General features: G+C 44.5%; 1 protein-coding gene across 1 annotated transcript in view; it reads left to right on the top strand.

The window, feature by feature from the left end:
- Positions 1–471: 471 nt before the first annotated feature.
- The window catches only part of CSMD2 (CUB and Sushi multiple domains 2), a 536551-nt gene continuing 516226 nt past the window's right edge, over positions 472–20796 (top strand). The window contains exon 1 of the mRNA XM_033956853.1: positions 472–613. The gene's annotated coding sequence lies outside the window, so the exon portion shown is untranslated. The remainder of the gene's footprint in view (positions 614–20796) is intronic.

The following is a 20796-nucleotide window of genomic DNA, read 5'->3' on the forward strand; positions in this document are numbered from 1 at the left end:
CAGTAGGGCTATCATGTTGTAATGGGATATAAACTGTGTATCACTTCCGAAAACAGTACCAGGAATGTTGGTGACATCACATAGTAAATGACGGCAGATAAAGACCTGAATGGTCCATCCAGTCTGCCCAAACATACACTCTCTATAATTTAATGATTTACAGTAATTTAAATTGTTCTCTTTCTTAGATATTTCTGGGCTGGAAACCCAGAGCTATTGAAATCAAGGAACAGAGACCACTTAACTGTGCCAATCTTTAGCTTACTCTAAATCTGATTATTACAATATGTAGTCAGTAGAGCTGCACGGAAACTTTTAAAGCAAGGAGAGCTTAAAATTGTTCGTATTTTTCTTCCTTTTATATCTTAGCAGTACGTGTTTTTTATCTCTTAACAGGTCAGAACTGCAGTCACACGTTGCAAGGTCCGAACGGAACTCTAGAAAGCCCCGGCTTCCCCTTTGGCTACCCTAACTATGCAAACTGTACGTGGACGATCAGTGTCCAGGAGCGGAATCGGATACAGCTTGTGTTCCAGTCGTTTGCTTTAGAAGAAGACTTTGACGTGCTCTCAGTTTACGATGGGCCACCTCAGCAGGCAAATCTGAGAACAAGGTACGTTCTTGCCTTGTACCCGCTTTCATGTGATAAACTTTTGCTATGTAGAGGGTTTTGTGTTTTCATTGGCCTTCTCTTCTGAAATCTAGAACTGTCTGGCTGCTCATAAACAAGGATTGGCCTGTTTATTTTCCAGTTCCAGTTGGAAACTTTAAACAGTAGCTTATCATTAGATTTGCATCACAAAAACAGCAAGGACCATCCAGAATGGGAAAATCAGTTCCATTTTATTGTGGGACCTGACACAGGCCGTGTTTCAGTGAAAAACGCCTGCCTCGGGGGTCCTTTGAATGATCACAGAACTATGTTCAATTCAATGATCAAAATTCGTATCTGTTTTGCTACAATATGATCAGAGTAGGCTGCTTAACGCTATCGAAAAGTGTAAAAATAAAGTTGAATGCTGTCAGATGGCACGAGACAGGATGCCAGCAGCAGTTAAAAGGATCCTCATGGGACATGTAGACTACACTGTGAATTCACTACCTATTGAGAATTAATTGGGCAGCTGGAGCTAACTGGAAAAGCTGCCACCAGGGTATCAGTCCACACTGCTAGAGAAGAGGCAGAGATGTTAGGGAAAGACAAAGCCACGGACAGCATTAGGTGGTGAAGGGAAAGTCACACTGCTAGAATTTCTGCTCATGTGGTGATCAGAAGCTGTCGGAGGCTGGGAAGCTGAACAGGGACCAGAGAAAATAAGAGCCCGAGAGCTGGTCTCGATGGGGGACAATAATATGGGGCTGGAAGGCCCGCATTGTCGAGACCTACCGGGGGAAGGTCGGATGTCTTGCATGGAGGGGGGGGAGGAAGGGGGGCGCAGATTGGCTGGAAAAGTTTTCCACTGTGGGAATTCAAAAGTATTGGCTGGGGGGAGCAGGCGCGAGGGGTTCTGGGGGGTAATATGAGCCGGGAGCTCCGAGGATCAGGGCTTTTACTGCTCCTTGGGGGCAGTTTTACCCTCCCACCCATGGGGGCAGTGATCCCGAGCTACGGTTGCGGGGCTCATCCGGTGATGAGCGGAGGGCTGGCAGGACGCTCTGCGAGCGGATGCCATTGGGTCAGGCGACCATGAGAAATGGGGCATGGAGGTACATGCCACCCTCCAAACCCTAGCTGACATGGCAGGGTCAGGCGGCTATTCTCATTAATGACCCTCCTCTTCAACTAAAATTCAACCACAGTCTACGACTCACCCCCCTTAAATCCCCCTCCCCTCTACCCTCTTCTCCATTCTAAACCTCTACTTAAATTGCTGTATAGTCCTTTACTTAAACTATTGTCCAAATGTACTCCACCGTGAATGTTTGCTTGTAGGCCGTTCTGAGCTACTGGGAGGACGGGATCAAAATTGAAATAAATAAATATTACATGGCCCATTTTTGTAGCTCAGGAATGGTTATTTGCTGTTCTGGTTGGCAGTAAACAAAGGTACGGCTATTTACCCAAGGAGAGGGTTCGTGTTTGATTATATTATGCTCTGTGTAAAGGGAGTGTGAGCATCATGAGGTGGGGTGAGGTCAGGGGTGGGGGGAGTTGTGAGGTTGATGGGCACGGACAACAGGGGAGGGGGAGGGGACAGTAGGCCTTTCCAGATCCCACTGTCAGTTCATGTGCTAACTCCTACAGCCTAGAGTCAGAACTCTCCTGGAGCTGGGACTTTGGCCTCCTTTTATCAAGGTGCGCTATGGGGGTTAGGCGTTGGACATTTCATCATGCGCTAACCCCCGCAGCAGACTAAAATCCTAACGCCTCGTTAATGGAGGCGTTAGGTACTACTGCGGCAGGCGGTTTAACGCGCGTTAAACCGCTACCGCTCCTTTGTGAAAGAATCCCTTTGTCTACTTGAGACCTAGCTCTGTTTCCTTCATAACTTGCACACTTAGGCCCTGATTCTATAAACGGCACCGAGGAGCGCAAGTGTCGATCGCATGCTAGGCACCATTTATAGAATGGTGCCTAGCGACATCTAATGTGTTGAAACTTTAGGTGTATTCTATTTATGTCAGGGCTTTCTTAGCCTAAATGAGAGTGCCTAAATTAGGCGCCTACTGGAGTCTGAGTCAAAACACACCCAAGATCCACCCCTAACCACAGCTACTTTCTGGTAGGTGCCTTTGAGTAGACTCCTACCAATTATGTGCCTAACATCCAATTAATTGCAGTTTTATTGTTTTTTAATAGCACTTTTCAATTAATGGCGCCGATTAAGGCTTATTGAAAAATTAAGTTAGGCACCTATAATATTGTGTACAGTTCTGGAGATAAAAACAGGATGGAGTTGGTCCAGAGGAAGTGGTTGATGGTCTTCGTCATATGGCATATGGGAATAGACTTAAAGATCTCAATCTGTAGACTTTGGAGGAAAGGCGGGAGAGGGGAAATATGATAGAGACATTTAAATTCTTATGTGGCGTAAATATGCACGAGTCAAGTCTCCGGAAGCTCTGGAATGAGAGGGCATAGGATGAACTTAAGAGGTGATAGGCTCAGGAGTAATCTAAGGAAATACTTTTTACAGAACAGGTGGTAGATGTGTGGAACAGAAGTGGTGGAAACAGAGACTGTGTCTGAATTCAAGAAAGTGTGGGATAGGCACGTGGGATCTCTTAGGGAGGGGAGGAGAAAGTGGATGCTGCGGATGGGCCATTTGGCCTTTATTTCCCATCATGTTTCTATAACCATAAAGCTCTATGACCTCACAATGCAGGTGTAAAGAGCCTTAGCCTATAGGAAGAGGAGATGCAAATGTTAAGAGCCTTAGCCAATAGGGAGAGGAGGAGATAGTGGATGCTGTGGATGGGCCATTTGGACTTTATCTGCCATCATGTTTCTATAACCATAAAGCTCTATGACCTCACAATGCAGGTGTAAAGAGCCTTAGCCTATAGGAAGAGGAGATGCAAATGTTAAGAACCTTAGCCAATAGGGAGAGGAGGAGATAGTGGATGCTAGGGATGGGCCATTTGGCCTTTATCTGCCATCAGTTTCTATAACCATAAAGCTCTATGACCTCCCAATGCAGGTGTAAAGAGCCTTAGCCTATAGGAAGAGGAGATGCAAATGTTAAGAGCCTTAGCCAATAGGGAGAGGAGGAGATAATGGATGTTGCAGATGGCCCATTTGGCCTTTATCTGCCATCATGTTTCTATAACCATAAAGCTCTATGACCTCACAATGCAGGTGTAAAGAGTCTTAGCCTATAGGAAGAGGAGATGCAAATGTTAAGAGCCTTAGCCAATAGGGAGAGGAGGAGATGGTGGATGCTGTGGGTGGGCCATTTGGCCTTTATCTGTCATCATGCTTCTATGACCTCACAATACAGGTGTGAAGAGCCTTAGCCTATAAGAAGAGGAGATGCAAATGTTATGAGCCTTAGCCAATAGGGAAAGGAGGAGATAGTGGATGCTGCGGATAGGCCGCTTGGCCTTTATCTACCATCAAGTTTCTCTGTTTCTATAACCATAAAGCTCTATAATCTCACAATGCAGGTGTAAAAAGTCTTAGCCTATAGGAAGAGGAGATGCAAATGTTAAGAGCCTTAGCCAATAGGGAGAGCAGGAGATCATGGTTGCTCTGGATGGGCCATTTGCCCTTTATCTGCCATCATGTTTCTATGTTTCGATTAGCTAGGTGTGCCTAACTTTAGGTGTTTTTTTTGTTGTATCAGGACCTTGGTGACTATTCTTGTATTTCCTGGTCCAGTTTATCCTCTTATGTGTTACTGCCCTCATTATCTCTGTAGATTTTTCTTGTTGTATCATCTCCCATATTACTTGCCTTTTGTGCCTCTGTGTTTTGCTTTGTTGTATTTTTCTCTAGATTTTTATACAATTGTTTGAAACGACAATTAGGGGAGTGGTCAAGTTGGCAGCGACGTGAGCACGCTGAGTGAGAGGCTGAAGATACCTAATCTAATCTAACTCTTAGTCTTATATACCGAATCATCTCCTAAAATTAGGAGCTCGATTCGGTTTACATAATTAGATTACAAAAAGGAATCCATTAACACTCATTGGAGCTAAAAAGCGATGGAACAAAATGGTTTTTAAGGTTTTATGAAAGATCTGAAGGGAGAAACGAGATCTCATATGAGAAGATAGTCCGTTCCATATCGCAGTTAGCAAATATGAAAAGGAATGAGAGATTTTGCTAACGGACTTTATTCCTTTTAAAGAAGGAAAAGAGAGCTTGTACATATGTTCTCGTGCCTGAAGATCTCTTGTTGTTTCGAGAAAAAGAAATCAATGGAACAAAGAGTCCTTGTAAGATTTTAAAGACTATAGGCACATTTAAACTGGGCTCTCAGTTGTAAAGGAAGCCATGTAGCTTCCTCAACAAAGGTGACACATGATCAAACTTTATTTTTTTCCTAAAAATCAATCTGGCTGCAGTATTTTGAACCAACTGCAGCCGTTTCTCATTTCCTTTGCTTAAATCCCACATAAATGGAATTACAGTAATCCAGCTGTGCCCAAATGATAGTTTGAACCAACACCGATATCTGCTTTGATTTTATTTTCGCCTCTTTATCCTTACCTTTTACTATGCTGCATAATAAAAGAGAGGGGATATTGAAGTCAACTTCCCCACCCTCATCCCCATTCCAGCAGAGAATCAATCATTTCACTACCGCGGTCCATTCAGTAGATACCGTAGCTGTTAGTCCTGCTTTGTAACTAGATGAAGGAGCATCACCTGCGTTGGGGCATGAGAACTCATTGTTGCCTCTTCCATGTCCAGCGCCCACTGCGGCATTGGTGAAGGAGACAGTAACATCTGGCAGTGGTGTAAGTGAGTCTCCCAATGAGGACTCCACACCTGTTTCTGGTTTGTCAGCAGATAGGAGCAGTAAGTTCTTCTTCTTCCACAGAATTAACTGTCTACTCAATTTGGAGCATCTTTCATTGGACAGCAGAGGTAACTTCTATGATTAATAAGTTTGAGAATTTGGCAAAAACTGTTCAGTCTTTTAAGGAAGATGTAACTGGTTGGGTCAGAAAAGTATAAGAGGATGTACAACAGCTTCAGTCTTTTAAGATCTCAGTAATAAGGGATAGTGTGGTTCTGCATAGGAAAATCGAGCAGATGGAAAATTACAATAGATGTATAAATGTCCAACTCTTAAACTTTTCTAAAGCTCCAAAGACCTTACTTATGAATTTGTTTAGAAGATATTTAATGGAAAATTTAAAAATTTCTTCTGACTCTATTCCACCAGTTAACAAAATGTGTTATTTGCCAACAAGAAATGTGTCCCAGGGAGTGTTGTCTTAAATAATCAAAACCTCAATTTGTAAGTCACCATTTCTCTATAGAATTGTATCATCTTCTACTTAAAGCAATGTATCTTTTGGGCTACCTATAACTTCAAATTGTAAGTCGCTTTGAATCTTCTAGGACATAGCGTGACTCAGAAATGCCAGATGAGATTAGATTAGAAAATAGAGGAGAGATCCAGCTGTTGTTTTGGAACAATCTATAGCAAAAACCACTGTTATTAGTCTCGTATGTTTTTGGACAGGATTTGAACACGGGTTTGAGACTTTACTTTCACACCCTCTTTGGGGGAGGGGCAAATAAAAGTTGGATTTATCCAGACGTTACCAAGCTTACTCGAGAATGGAGAAAAATGTTCTTATCCATGAGACAAGAGCCAATACATTTAGGAGTGACTTTCCTTTTGGCAATGGTCCACTGCGGAGGGTCTAAATATGTTTTCTATTCTCCAGAGCTTTTGAAGACTTTTCTTGAAGTGAAGAAAATCATGTAGGGAAAATTTTTGTTGTAACGAGAGTTTAATTGAACAGTTAACCACAATAACCCCCTCCTTTACAAGACTGCACTAGCATTTTTAGTGCTGGCCATGGCGGTAAGAACTCCGATGCTCGTAGAATTCCTATGAGCATCGGAGGTCTTACCTCCGCGGCTGGCGCTAAAAATGCTAGCGCTGCTTTGTAAAGGAAGGGGGTAAGCCTTTTCTTATTTGAATTTGTACCTATTTTTGAGTCTCCTTACTGTTATCTTTGATCGCTCTTCTGTATAGTGGTCTAATGAAGAGCTAATTTTTGGCTCCTTTTACAAAGCTACACTAGAGGTTTCTACCGGTATATGCTCTGACGCTCCTAGGAATTCTACGAGTATTGGAGCATTTATCTCACCGACCCGCGTTAGAAATCTCTACCGCGGCTTTGTTTCAAAGTTTTATTAAAATTTTGATGTATCGCAATATCATTAATTCAAAGCGATTTACAATTAAAAACAGGGTTTTAATTATTAACTACAACCAACACAAACGGACCTGACGTACCAATACATAAGGGAAGTAGGGAGAATTACAATAAGTATAGTAAAGAATACATACAAGGAAAATACAAATGGAGGGTAAGAAAGTTTAAAATATTTAAAAGCCAGCGATTTATTGCTTGTATTTTTTTTTCTCTTACTTTATATAATATTCCTTTCTGTGACTTACTTGTAACAAGAGATTTATCTTGTGAATTAATGTTGAAAGCTCAATAAAGAAAACCAGAATAAGTGAAAGGACGCAATAAATGCCCTGTTATTTGATGATATGGACGGAGCCCATAACCAGCAGGCTAAGACTTTACGCGGTGTGACTGTACATGAAGCATGCTATCAGTCGGCGTGCATCTTACCGTGTATGAGTTCATTGGAGAGACCGTCCTGTGACTTGCGCTCAGCTCATTTTGCCATCGTTTTGGAATCGTTCGTGGTTGATGCTGACCAACGCACTTTTTTCTGTCCAGGTTATTAGCTCGCGGCTGTTCTTGCAGCCCCATCTTCACATCGACCTCATCCATCATAGAAGCGCCAGGTTTCATTTGTCAAGACGCATCAGAATGACCCCAGGAAGAAGTTGTGAGGCGGAATGGGCTTTCCCGATGAAAACCCAATCGTGCAGCACGTCAACAGGCATCAGTCTATAAACGCAAGACTTAATATATGCACTCGTTTGATTTAGCCTTAATAAAGAGGTGCCTCCCTCGAGTCTAATGAGTTATAGATTCACTGAGTCAGTGGAAACCTGAACTGCGTCAGAAGGTCAAGCAAAGTTAATTATAGATGGGATTCCTGTGCACGGCTGTCGAGAACTGCACGATGGAGTTCCCAGTTCAGTTTGCACATTGCTGTTCAAAGTAGAGTCACTGATGCGTTGGAGAACACTCTGAAAATTAGATGTATCTAATATAATAAAACGCTAGGCTGCGCATGCGCACTTCCTATGCGTGCGCCGGTTTTCCTGAGCTGTAGCGACCCATAGGAAGTGCGCATGCGCGGCTTACAGTCTGCCCTGCTCCCTGTTGAAAGACGCAGCGGTGGCTCTCACGATCCCCGCCTGCATTCCCTCCCTCCCTTCCTGTAAGTTGCCCGTCCCCGCCGCCGTCGTTCCCTTGCGCACCGTACTCTCTCCGCTCTCTCTCTTCCTCCCCCCCACAGGCGGATGTCGACCGCGGCGGCCCGATTTGGATGTCGGCCGTGGCGGCTGTCGGTGGCTGCAGGCTGCGGCAGCCAAACCCGGAAAGCATTTTAACATGGAGTTCAGGAAGAAGGTATGGGGGAGGAAAATACTGCACAGGGAAGTGGGGTGGGAGGGAAATGCTGCAACACACGGAAATGGAGGGGCAGAAAAGGGGTTGATGGACAGGGGAAGAGATGCTGATGAACAGGGAGGGGGGTCAGAAAAATGAAGACAGGCCTACGGAGGTGATGATGGACAGGGGGAGGTAAAACAAAGGGAGAAGGGCTTCTGCTGGATAAGGTGAGCAGTGATGGGGTGGTGGAGGACACAGGGGAGGTAAAAGGAAGGGAGAATGGACAGGGGGAGCAGGCAAGGGGTGGTAGTGGACAGCCAAGGAAAAAAAAAAATGACAGACAGAAATACAGAAAGCGGCTAAGGAGAGAGAAAAAAAAAATAAAGACAGACACACACAGTAACGGGCTATAAGACTAGTATAAGAAATAATCCCTTCCATTGACCTGACATTCTGGTCTTGGTCTTTCCTTCCTTTGTTCACAAAAGCAACTGCCATAAAAACAATGACTTGGGCGATAACAGAGTGAGAGAAAGGGCAGAGAGTACGGTAACCATGCCGCCTTCACCTTTCTTGACCTTGGGCGATCCTTGCATATAACTATATTTCCCATGAGCCCAAGCTGCACTATAGTGAAACTTCACCTTGCTCCCTGCTGTGCCTCAGCCCTGCTGTTGTCCTCACAACACCCATTACTTCTTAGGGGAGCAATCCTTGCTGCAAATATTTCTAATGTTCAGCATATTCCCCTAGTTGTAAACACTGGCTGACCAAAGTTCCAAAGCCCAGTGGCCAGTCCAGGTCAAAAGTACCTGACAGAACCCCAAAGAGTAGCAAGATTTTGGAATCCCCAAATTAACAAGATGCCGGACTTCAAAGAGTAGCAAGATTCTGGAATCCCCAAATTAACACGACGTCGGACCTCAAAGAGTAGCAAGATTCTGGAATCCCCAAATTAACACGATGCCGGACCCCAAAGAGTAGCAAGATTTTGGAATCCCCAAATTAACAAGATGCCGGACCTCAAAGAGTAGCAAGATTCTGGAATCCCCAAATTAACACGATGCCGGACCCCAAAGAGTAGCAATGGAAATCAAGCAGAAAAATTAACATCCATGGAAGTGAGCCTTGATGATGTACACAGGCAGATAGAAAAACTTAAAACTGACAAATCCCCGGGTCCGGACGGAATCCATCCCAGGGTTCTGAAGGAATTAAAGGAGGAGATAGCGGAACTACTGCAGCAAATTTGCAACCTATCCTTGAAAACAGGCATGATCCCGGAGGATTGGAAGATAGCCAATGTCACGCCCATCTTTAAAAAGGGATCAAGAGGTGACCCGGGAAACTACAGACCAGTGAGTTTGACTTCGGTTCCGGGGAAACTGACGGAAGCACTGATTAAAGAACACATCGATGAACATCTGGAAAGAAACGAACTTTTGAAAACAACCCAACATGGTTTCTGCAGGGGGAGATCGTGCCTAACGAACTTATTGCACTTCTTCGAAGGAATTAACAAACGGATGGACAGAGGAGACCCCATAGACATCATATACCTTGATTTCCAAAAAGCCTTTGACAAGGTGCCTCACGAACGTCTACTCCGGAAACTGAAGAACCATGGAGTGGACGGAGACGTACATAGATGGATCAGAAACTGGTTGGCGGGTAGGAAACAGAGGGTAGGGGTGAAGGGCCACTACTCGGACTGGATGGGGGTCACGAGTGGTGTTCCGCAGGGCTCAGTGCTCGGGCCGCTGCTATTTAATATATTCATAAATGATCTAGAAACAGGCACGAAGTGTGAGATAATAAAATTTGCGGACGATACAAAACTATTTAGTGGAGCTGGGACTAAAGAGGAATGCGAAGAATTGCAAAGGGACTTGAACAAATTGGGGGAATGGGCGGCGAGATGGCAGATGAAGTTCAACGTTGAGAAATGTAAAGTATTGCATGTTGGAAACAGAAACCCGAGGTACAACTATACGATGGGAGGGATATTATTGAATGAGAGCAACCAAGAAAGGGACTTGGGGGTAATGGTGGACATGACAATGAAGCCGACGGCACAGTGCGCAACAGCCGCTAAGAAAGCAAATAGAATGCTAGGCATAATCAAGAAGGGTATTACAACAAGGACAAAAGAAGTTATCCTGCCATTGTATCGGGCGATGGTGCGCCCGCATCTGGAATACTGCGTCCAATATTGGTCTCCGTACCTTAGGAAGGATATGGCGTTACTCGAGAGGGTTCAGAGGAGAGCGACACGCTTGATAAAAGGGATGGAAAACCTCTCATACGCTGAGAGATTGGAGAAACTGGGTCTCTTTTCCCTGGAGAAGAGGAGACTTAGAGGGGATATGATAGAGACTTATAAAATCATGAAGGGCATAGAGAGAGTAGAGAAGGACAGATTCTTCAAACTTTCGAAAAATAAAAGAACAAGAGGACACTTGGAAAAGTTGAAAGGGGACAGATTTAAAACAAATGCTAGGAAGTTCTTCTTTACCCAACGAGTGGTGGACACCTGGAATGCGCTTCCAGAGGGAGTAATAGGGCAGAGTACAGTACAGGGGTTTAAGAAAGGATTGGACAATTTCCTGCTGGAAAAGGGGATAGAGGGGTATAAATAGAGGATTACTGCACAGGTCCTGGACCTGTTGGGCCGCCGCGTGAGCGGACTGCTGGGCATGATGGACCTCAGGTCTGACCCAGCAGAGGCATTGCTTATGTTCTTATGTTCTTAAGATTCTGGAATCCCCAAATTAACACGACGCCGGACCCCAAAGAGTAGCAAGATTCTGGAATCCCCAAATTAACAAGATGCCGGACCCCAAAGAGTAGCAAGATTCTAAAACCCCAAAGAATAAGAAGATTCCAGAACCCCAAAGAGTAAGAAGATTCCATGCTACTTAATCCAAAGGATAAGTACTGGCTTTCCCCAAGTCTACTTTGCCTCTAGGAATTTGTCCATACCTTTTTTTAAATTCCAGTTGTGCTAACTGCTTTTATCACATCATCTGGCAGTGAGTTCCAGAGCTTAACTATGCATTAAGTGAAAAAATATATATTTCCTACCATTTATTTTAAAAATATTACCATGCAACTTTATGGAGTGTCCTAGAGGGGTGGGGAACAAAGGCTGCAATCCAGTCAAGTTTTCAGGATTTCCCCAATGAATTTGCATGCACTGCCTCCATTGATGCAAATAGATCTCATGCATATTCATTGGGGAAATCCTGAAAACCCGACTGGATTGCGGCCCTCAAGGAAGGACTTTGAGACCTCTGGTCTAGAGTGTTTCGTTTTTGGTAAATACCCACCATATTTTTTTTAAATTGTACACTGCCTAGAAAGTCTTAACAAATTTAAAATAAAACTTGGAAACTTGGCTAAAAGGGGAATGTTATAGTGTGGCTAAGTGAAATATGTTGCACTTATCTGGATATTGAGCTTTGAACGCCTCACTCATTACGAGTGTGTCACACTCTCAAACTGCTTTCATGAGAGCCACGTGTAAGCGTGGCCTCACCAAGAGGAATAAATCTGGCCACAACTTCCTATGTACTTTGGCCCCCAACACTTATCCCAAATTTATTGAGTTATTTATTCAATTTTCTATCCCATTCTCCCAGGGGAGCTCAGAACGGTTTACATGAGTTTATTCAGGTACTCAAGCATTTTCCCTGTCTGTCCCGGTGGGCTCACAATCTGTCGAACGTGCCTGTGGCAATGGGGGGGAGGATTAAGTGACTTGCCCAGGGTCACAAAGAGCAGCGTGGGTTTGAACCCATGACCTCAGGGTGCTGAGGCTGTAGCTTTAACCACTGCGCCATTCTAGAAATCAAAATGTAGTAAAAGTGAGCCAAGTACAGGACAATGAAGCCATTGTGACATCACTGATGAGGTTGGCTCTTATTGGTGGAATGAGGCATTATGATGTCACAATACCAGCTCTGGTTACCAGAGGCTGAAATTTTTCACACTATTTATATATTAAGTTTTCTATCCCATTCTCCCTGGGGAGCTGAGAAAGGTTTTACATGAATTTATTCAAGTACTCAAGCATTTTTTCCTGTCACAATCTATCTAATGTACCTGGAGCAATGGGGGGATTAAGTGACTTGCCCAGGGTCACAAGGGGATTAAGTGACTTGCTCAGGGTGCTGAGGCTGTAGCTTTAACCACTGCACCACTCTAGAAATCAAAATGTAGTAAAAGTGAGCCAAGTACAGGACAATGAAGCCATTGTGACATCACTGATGAGGTTGGCTCTTATTGGTGGAATGAGGCATTATGATGTCACAATACCAGCTCTGGTTACCAGAGGCTGAAATTTTTCACACTATTTATATATTAAATTTTCTATCCCATTCTCCCAGGGGAGCTCAGAACAGTTTACATGAATTTATTCAGGTGCTCAAGCATTTTTCGCTGTCTGTCCCGGTGGGCTCACAATCTATACATATAAGTCCAAGTGCTCTGAAATCTATGCGTGTGTTTTTAGCCTCTGAGAGCACTTTCAGTCTGGAAAATTTATGCAGATAACGACTTAGTTACCTGGACAAATTCCTTTGGAAGCTATCATGGTGTCTCCTCTCTGTCTCTGTCCATTTGGAAGAGTCAAAGAAAAGAAAAATCATTTTCTACTTTTTTTTTATCATTTGCAAAATGATGTCACCTGAATGTGTCTAGATTCTTTGGGATGGTCCATCCCTCGGATCGGTTTGACAGCGTTAGATTCTTTTGCCCCTAAAGCAACTCACTGGCTTGGTGGTGATGTCGATTCCTCTGGGCAATTCCCAGAGCACCGAGTTCCGCTGTAAGAGGAGCTGGTTCGTCTGCACAATTCTGTTCAGTCCACCCCACATATGCCAAGAACTTCTTCCTTGTTTTTCTTTTTTTTTTTTTTTTTTTTATAATTTTCTTCCTTGTTTTTCAAGCAAATGTGGTTTCTAGAGCTCTGGCTTTCAGGGTTACCAGTCTGGTCCTTGGTAGGTCTGTATAAGTCCTTTTAATTTTAGGCATTATTTTCATTGCAAACTATCTAGGGAGAACGAGAGGGCACTCTCTAAAATTGAAAGGGGATCGATTCCGTACAAATGTAAGGAAGTTCTTCTTCACCCAGAGAATGGTAGAAAACTGGAACGCTCTTCTGGAGGTTGTTATAGGGGAAAACACCCTCCAGGGATTCAAGACAAAGTTAGACAAGTTCCTGCTGAACCAGAACGTACGCAGGTAGGGCTAGTCTGTTAGGGCAAACGTAAGGAAGTTCTTCACTCAGAGAGTGATAGAAAACTGGAACACTCTTCCAAAGGCTGTTATAGGGGGAAACACCCTCCAGGGACTCAAGACAAAGTTAGACAAGTTCCTGCTGAACCAGAACGTACGCAGGTAGGGCTAGTCTCAGTTAGGGCAAACGTAAGAAAGTTCTTCACCCAGAGAGTGGTAGAAAACTGGAACACTCTTCCGAAGGCTGTTATAGGGGGAAACACCCTCCAGGGATTCAAGACAAAGTTAGACAAGTTCCTGCTGAACCGGAATGTACGCAGGTAAGGCTAGACTCAGGGCACTGGTCTTTGACCTAAGGGCCGCCGCAGGAGCGGATTGCTGGGCACGATGGACCACTGGTCTGACCCAGCAGCAAATAAACTAACAGACCCAAAAGAAATTTTCTCTCTGAAGCTTGAGGCAACAGAACCCAGATTAAATTCTCTTTCAGGTTACAAAATGTGCCTGGAATACATCGTCTTTCCCCAATATTTCTATATCCGGCAGTTAACAAAATGCGGCTCAGTTAAACTTCACCAAGATTGGAGCTGGAGGGAGGGAGAGCTTGTAAGTAGTCAATTAGCCTACGTGGCGCTTCATTGATAGGTTTGTGAAGAAAAATTCTGTTTCTTACTGATCTTTAATCTTTTAATTATCCCGAAAGATTACTGCGCCCTCTGCATGCACCATCTCAAAAGGAAACAGGTGTAATTAAAGCCTTTGTGGACTTTGAAAGAAAACTTTCAGATTCAAATTTGCTTTGGCTGTGTTCAGCTTTGTACCCACTGTGTGATAAATGTGGTGTTGAGTAGCGAGTGGGAGCAAAAGCTGGTCCCCGGAGTTAAAATGATAGCTGGAACGCCTCACAAGAAATGTGTAATGTTGAAACATGTGTTCTATAAAAAGGGAACCTTCGCTAGGGTCGGGCTGAGCACAATACCCAAACCTGGCTTTCTGAGCGATGCTGTGACCACTTCTTCAGTTCCCTCCAAATAAGGGCTGTAGGTACAAAAGATATCGAGATAAAACCCTCTCTTTTCAACTGGCTTTATGGGACAAGGGTTTCGAGCGGCTCTTGTCATAATCATCCATTTCTTACTTTCATTCCAGCAAACAACTTCAAGTTTCAAGTTTATTTTAAAATTTGATTTATCGCTTACTCAGAATTCAAAGTGATGTCCAAAAATAAAATGACAACTTTCAGGGGAACAATACATTTACGGGTCTTTTTATCAAGCAGCGCTAGCGGGGTTAGCATGTCGGACATTTCTTTTTTTTTAATTCTTTATTCATTTTTAAACTTTCATCTAGTGTACAAAAATTCATAATAAACACAATTAATTTAAACACTTGAACGTCTTATCATTATAACCTATAAATACAAATGTAAACCCCACCCCCACCCCACCCTCCCTCAAAGCCCTCAAATGTCGGACATTTCATCACACGCTAACCCCCGTGGCTGGCTAAACAACTAGCGCCTGCTCAATGCAGGCGGTTTAATGCGCTTTAAACCCCTACCGCAGCTTGATAAAAGGACTTCTTAGCTTAGACATGACGGACAGGACGTATGCTACCAAAGGGAAAAGAGGGGGAAGGAAACGCCATTTTGGATAGAGAATAAACGACAGGGAGGGTTCAGATAGATCAGAGATGGGTGAAAGCTGAGGAAACTTAAGACTTTCTTCTTTATGAAATTTCTTAGCTCTTAATACCATTGATTTATGGATCGTAGCTAGTCTTTTGTAAATGGCGGTCTAGAAATAAATTCTTGAGTTATGTTATGTTATAATTAACTTTGAGGGCACAAGCTGTACTCCCCTTCAGTTATGCGGAGGGATCGCGCCACTCACTCATGGCCGGAATCCACCCTGTGCTTTGCCGTTGCCTTCCCCTGTTATGCTGCCCTACATGGGGGCCCCTCAGCCCCAGGTATTCCCAGACCCAACCCTGCTAATCATTTCTATACCGCATAACCAGTAAGTTCAAATTAAAAAAAAAGACAATATAGATTAGAAAGATTTGGTTAGTTAGCAAACAGTTGCTTTCGAAAATGATGATACGACTCCAAGCTCAGTAACGGAGGCTTTAACTCCTTATCCCAGCAAGCTGCCTGCTACGAAAACTAACATTGAAGATGTTTTTGGTAATGACAACCTTTGATTGATGGAAAATTAAAGAGACTATGTGAACTCCGTGGACATTTAAATTAGCCAGGAAGTTCTTCTTCACCCAGAGAGTGGTGGACACATAGAACGCGCTCCCGGAGGTTGTGATAGGGCAGAGCACGCTACGGGGATTCAAAGAAGGATTGGATAAATTCCTGAACGATAGGGGGATTGAGGGGTACAGATACAAGTAGAGATAGGTTAGGAAGAGTATAGATAGAAGAAAAAAGGGGGATTATAGGGCTAAGTCAAGGAACACCTGACAGGTCATAGACCACGGGTGCGGGCTGCTGGGCGCGATAGACCTCTGGTCTGACCCAGCGGAGGCAACTTCTTATGTTCTTAGATAAATGCTAAAGAGTACTTTATAAAAAAGACAACCAAACTTAATTGGAAGCCAATGCAATTCTTAATAACAAGGTAAGAGCTAGGGTTACCAGATGTTTGCGTTTCTCTTTTTGAGGACTCTTTAGGAAGACCGGGCAACTTTTCTATTTTACTATTTTTGTCTGGAGAAACCGGACATCTGGAAACCCTACAGTAGTCATTTCAAGAGCCACGCACCTATCCGGAGTCCTCTGCCCCACCCCCAGCCCCGTCTTCACTACAAGGCCTGCGCACCTATCCGGAGTCCCATGCTGCCCCTCCCCCCCCTCGCAAGTTATGGTGCTTGCTCATTGTTCTTGCAGCGACCCAGAAGCTTTTCCTCTGCTTCTGCTTCCTGCCCTCGCTTAGGTGGGAAGCAGTAGCAGAGAGAAAGCTTCCAGGTCACCGGAGACAGCGTGCTTACTTCACTCATGCTGCCTATGGCCAAAGAGTTAGAGCAGTACTGCTGGGAGAATGGTGGGCAAGCACCAGATCCTGGGGTGGGGGTGGGAAGGAATAGCATTGGAAGGGTAAGAGATGCTGGACCATGGGGATAGGGAGAAAATGGAAAGAAAGATGCCAGACCTCCAGAAGAAGAAAGGGAAGAGGCAGATAGAGATGCCAGACCACAGGAGGAGGAGGAAGAGAAGGAGAGAACATAAGAACATAAGAAATGCCTCTGCTGGGTCAGACCCGAGCTTCATCGTGCCCAGCAGTCCGCTCACGCGATGGCCCAACAGGTCCAGGACCTGTGCAGTAATCTTCTATCTATACCCCTCTATCCCCTTTTCCAGTAGTAATTTGTCTAATCCTTTCTTGAACCCCAGTACCGTACTCTGCCCAATTACGTCCTCTGGAAGCGCATTCCAGGTGTCCACCCCACGTTGGGTAAAAAAGAACTTCCTAGTATTTGTTTTGAATTTGTCTCCTATCAACTTTTCCGAGTGCCCTCTTGTTCTTTTATTTTTCGAAAGTTTGAAGAATCTGTCCCTCTCTACTCTCTCTATGCCCTTCATGATCTTATAAGTCTCTATCATATCCCCTCTAAGTCTCCTCTTCTCCAGGGAAAAGAGTCCCAGCTTCTCCAATCTCTCAGCATATGACAGGTTTTCCATACCTTTTATCAGACGTGTCACTCTCCTCTGAACCCTCTCGACTAACGCCATATCCTTCTTAAGGTACGGCGACCAATATTGGATGCAGTACTCCAAATGCGGGCGCACCATTGCCCGATACAACGGCAGGATAACCTCTTTCGTTCTGGCTGTAATACCCTTTTTGATTATACCAAGCATTCTATTCGCTCTCTTAGCGGCCGCTGCACACTGTGCCGTCGGCTTCATTGTCATGTCCACCAATACCCCCAAGTCCCTTTCCTGGGTCCTCTTATTCAATAATATCCCTCCCATTGTATAGTTGTACCTTGAGTTTCTGCTCCCCACATGTAATACCTTACATTTCTCAACGTTGAACTTCATCTGCCATCTCGTCACCCATTCTTCTAGTTTGTTCAAGTCCCTTTGCAATTCTTCGCATTCTTCTGTAGTCCGAGCTCCATTAAATAGTTTAGTGTCGTCCGCAAATTTTATTATCTCGCACTTCGTCCCTGTTCTAGATCATTTATGAAGATATTAAATAGCAGCGGCCCGAGCACCGAGCCCTGCGGGACACCACTCGTGACCCTCCACCAGTCGGAGTAGTGGCCCTTCACCCCTACCCTTTGTTTTCTACCCTCCAACCAGTTTCTGATCCATCTATGTACGTCTCCTTCCACCCCATGGTTCTTCAGTTTCCGGAGTAGACGTTCATGGGGCACCTTGTCAAAGGCTTTTTGGAAATCTAGATATATGATGTCAATGGGGTCTCCTTTGTCCATCTGTTTGTTAATCCCTTCGAAGAAGTGCAATAAGTTTGTTTGGCACGATCTTCCCTTGCAGAAACCATGCTGGCTGGCTATCAGAAGTTTGTGTTTTTCAAAATGTTGATCAATGTTTTCTTTTATCAGCGCTTCTGCCATTTTCCCCGGAACCGAAGTCAGGCTCACCGGCCTGTAGTTTCCCGGATCACCTCTTGATCCCTTTTTAAAGATGGGCGTAACGTTGGCTATCTTCCAATCCTCCGGGATCTCGCCTGTTTTCAGGGATAAGTTGCAAATTTGCTGCAGTAGTTCCGCTATCTCCTCTTTTAATTCCTTCAGAACCCTTGGATGTATGCCATCCAGACCCGGGGATTTGTCAGTTTTTAGTTTTTCTATCTGCCTGCGAACGTCCTCAATGCTCACTTCTATGAATGTTAATTTTTCTGCTTGACTTCCGTTGAAGAATTGCTCAGGTTCCGGCATGTTGGACGTGTTTTCGTTAGTAAATACAGACAAGAAGAACATGTTAAGCCTTTCTGCCACTACCTTCTCCTCCTTCACCACTCCCTTCCTGTCTCCATCGTCCAGCGGTCCCACTTCCTCTCTAGCTGGCTGCTTCCCTTTAACATATCTGAAGAACGGTTTGAAATTTCTTGCTTCCCTGGCTAGCCTTTCTTCATACTCTCTTTTAGCTTTCCGAACCTCACGGTGACATTCTTTTTGATACTTCTTGTGCTCTTTCCAGTTCCCCTCAGATTTGTCCTTTTTCCATTTCTTGAATGAATTTTTCTTATTGCCTATCGCTTCCTTCACTATTTTGGTTATCCACGCCGGGTCTTTTATTCAATTCTTTTTGCACCCCTTCCTGAATCTGGGGATATACAGATTTTGCACCTCGCTCACCATGTCCCTGAAGAAGGACCAGGCATGATTTACCGTTAGCCATGTTTTGGAAGTGTTCCTAAGTTTCTTCCTTACCAATTCCCTCATTGCTTTGTAGTTTCCTTTCTTGAAGTTAAAGGTTGTCGCTATGGATCTCTTGCCTTTTGATACTCCTACCTCAACCTTGAACTTGATCATATTATGATCACTGTTTCCCAACGTCCCCACTACTTCTACGTCCTTTGCAGGTCCTCTTAACCCATTTAGGATTAGATCCAGAATGGCATTTCCTCTCGTCGGTTCTCTAACAAGCTGCTCCATGAAGCAATCTTGGGTGGCTTCCAGGAATTTTGTCTCCCTAGCGCATTTCGAGCTTCCAAGACTCCAGTCTATCCCGGGGTAGTTGAAGTCTCCCATAATAACCGTGTTGCCACTTTTGCATTCTCGCTTCATCTCGGCTTCCATTTCCTCATCGATATCTCCGGTTTGTCCGGGTGGGCGATAATATAGGCCCATCTTTATTTCAGGCCCTTTCCTTCCCGGTATTTTAACCCATAGAGATTCCAGCTTGTTGGTTGTCTCTGCTGTGTCCATTCTTGTAGATTGTATACTTTCTTTTATGTACAGGGCTATTCCACCTCCTTTTTGTCCTGACCTGTCCTGGCGATAGAGCTTGTATCCCGGCAGTGCTGTATCCCATTTGCTTTCCTCATTCCACCATGTTTCAGAGATTCCAATGATGTTGATGTCTTCTGCATCAGCCACGGCTTCTAGTTCCCCCATTTTGTTTCTTAGGCTCCTTGCATTAGCATATATGCATTTTAGATCTTGGTATTTTGTTGTCCTCCTTTCCTTTCCCTGTGCTTCGGTCCTTATTTTCTTCTCTTTTGCTGTAAACATTGTAACCTCTTCTTCTGGATTAGTCGACTCCTGTATTTTATCCATTGTTTCTTCCCAGCCATATTTCCCCTCAGTATCTTCACAGGATACCGTCTTCTGAATCGTCGACCCCTAGGTCAACTGTTGGCTTTCCCCTTCTTCTTAGTTTAAAGCCAGTTCTATTCCTCTCTTGATGTTGTTTGCTAGGAATCTAGTTCCCGCTGTGCTGAGGTGGAGTCCATCTTTCCTGTAGAGCTTGCTCTTGCCCCAAAACGCCGTCCAGTTCCTCAAGAAGTGGAATCCTTCTTCCTCGCACCATCTTCTCATCCACGCATTTATTGATTGTAGTTCCTCCTGCCTTTTCACATCTGCCCTTGGTACTGGTAGGATCTCTGAGAACATTATCTTCTGGGCCCTCATCCTCAGCTTCCTTCCCAGAATCTTGAACTGTTCTAATAGCATGCTTCTTTTGTAGTCTCTCCTGCTGACATCATTCGTCCCGATGTGGATCACTACAGCGGTCTCTTCTGTCTCCGCCCCTTCCAGTATCATTCCAATTGTGTCCACGATGTCCTTGGTTCTTGCTCCTGGAAGGCAGGTCACCAGTCAGTCCTCTCTCCCTCCTGCTATGTGGCTGTCCACATGCCTAAGGATTGAGTCTCCCACTAGGATCGCTGACTTCCCCTTCTTCAGGTTTCGCTTCGGTCTCAGGTCAATGTCCTCAATGTGCTTCGCTCTTTCCACTTCTGGGCCTCGACTAGCCAAATTCTTCCCCTCTTGCGGTAGTCCTCTGTGGGTGTCATCTTTGAGAGAGATATTAAGACCACTGGAGGGAGGGGAGAAGAGAGAGATGTCAGACTAGGGAAAGGAAAGAAGAGGGAGAGGTTCCAGACTAAGGCAGGAAGAGGGGAAGGGAAAGACAGAGAGATGCCAGACCAAAAAGGGGGAGGAGAGGAGGGAAAGGAAGGAGGGGAGAGAGATGCCAGATTGTGGGAAAGAGAATAAAGATCAGGGGGAATGGGGGAAGGAAAGGGAAAGAGAAGGAGGAGATGGTACACAGGGAGGGAGGGGAAGGGGAGAGAAAGGGAGGGCATGGTGTACAGGGATGGGATGGGTGGAGAAGGAGAAGGGGAGAGCGAGGAAGATGATGTTACATAGAGATGGTCATCATAACTAAAGAAGGATATGGTGATA

Source organism: Geotrypetes seraphini, chromosome 8 (assembly GCF_902459505.1).
Source record: "Geotrypetes seraphini chromosome 8, aGeoSer1.1, whole genome shotgun sequence".
In the NCBI taxonomy this organism is placed as follows: Eukaryota; Metazoa; Chordata; class Amphibia; order Gymnophiona; family Dermophiidae; genus Geotrypetes; species Geotrypetes seraphini.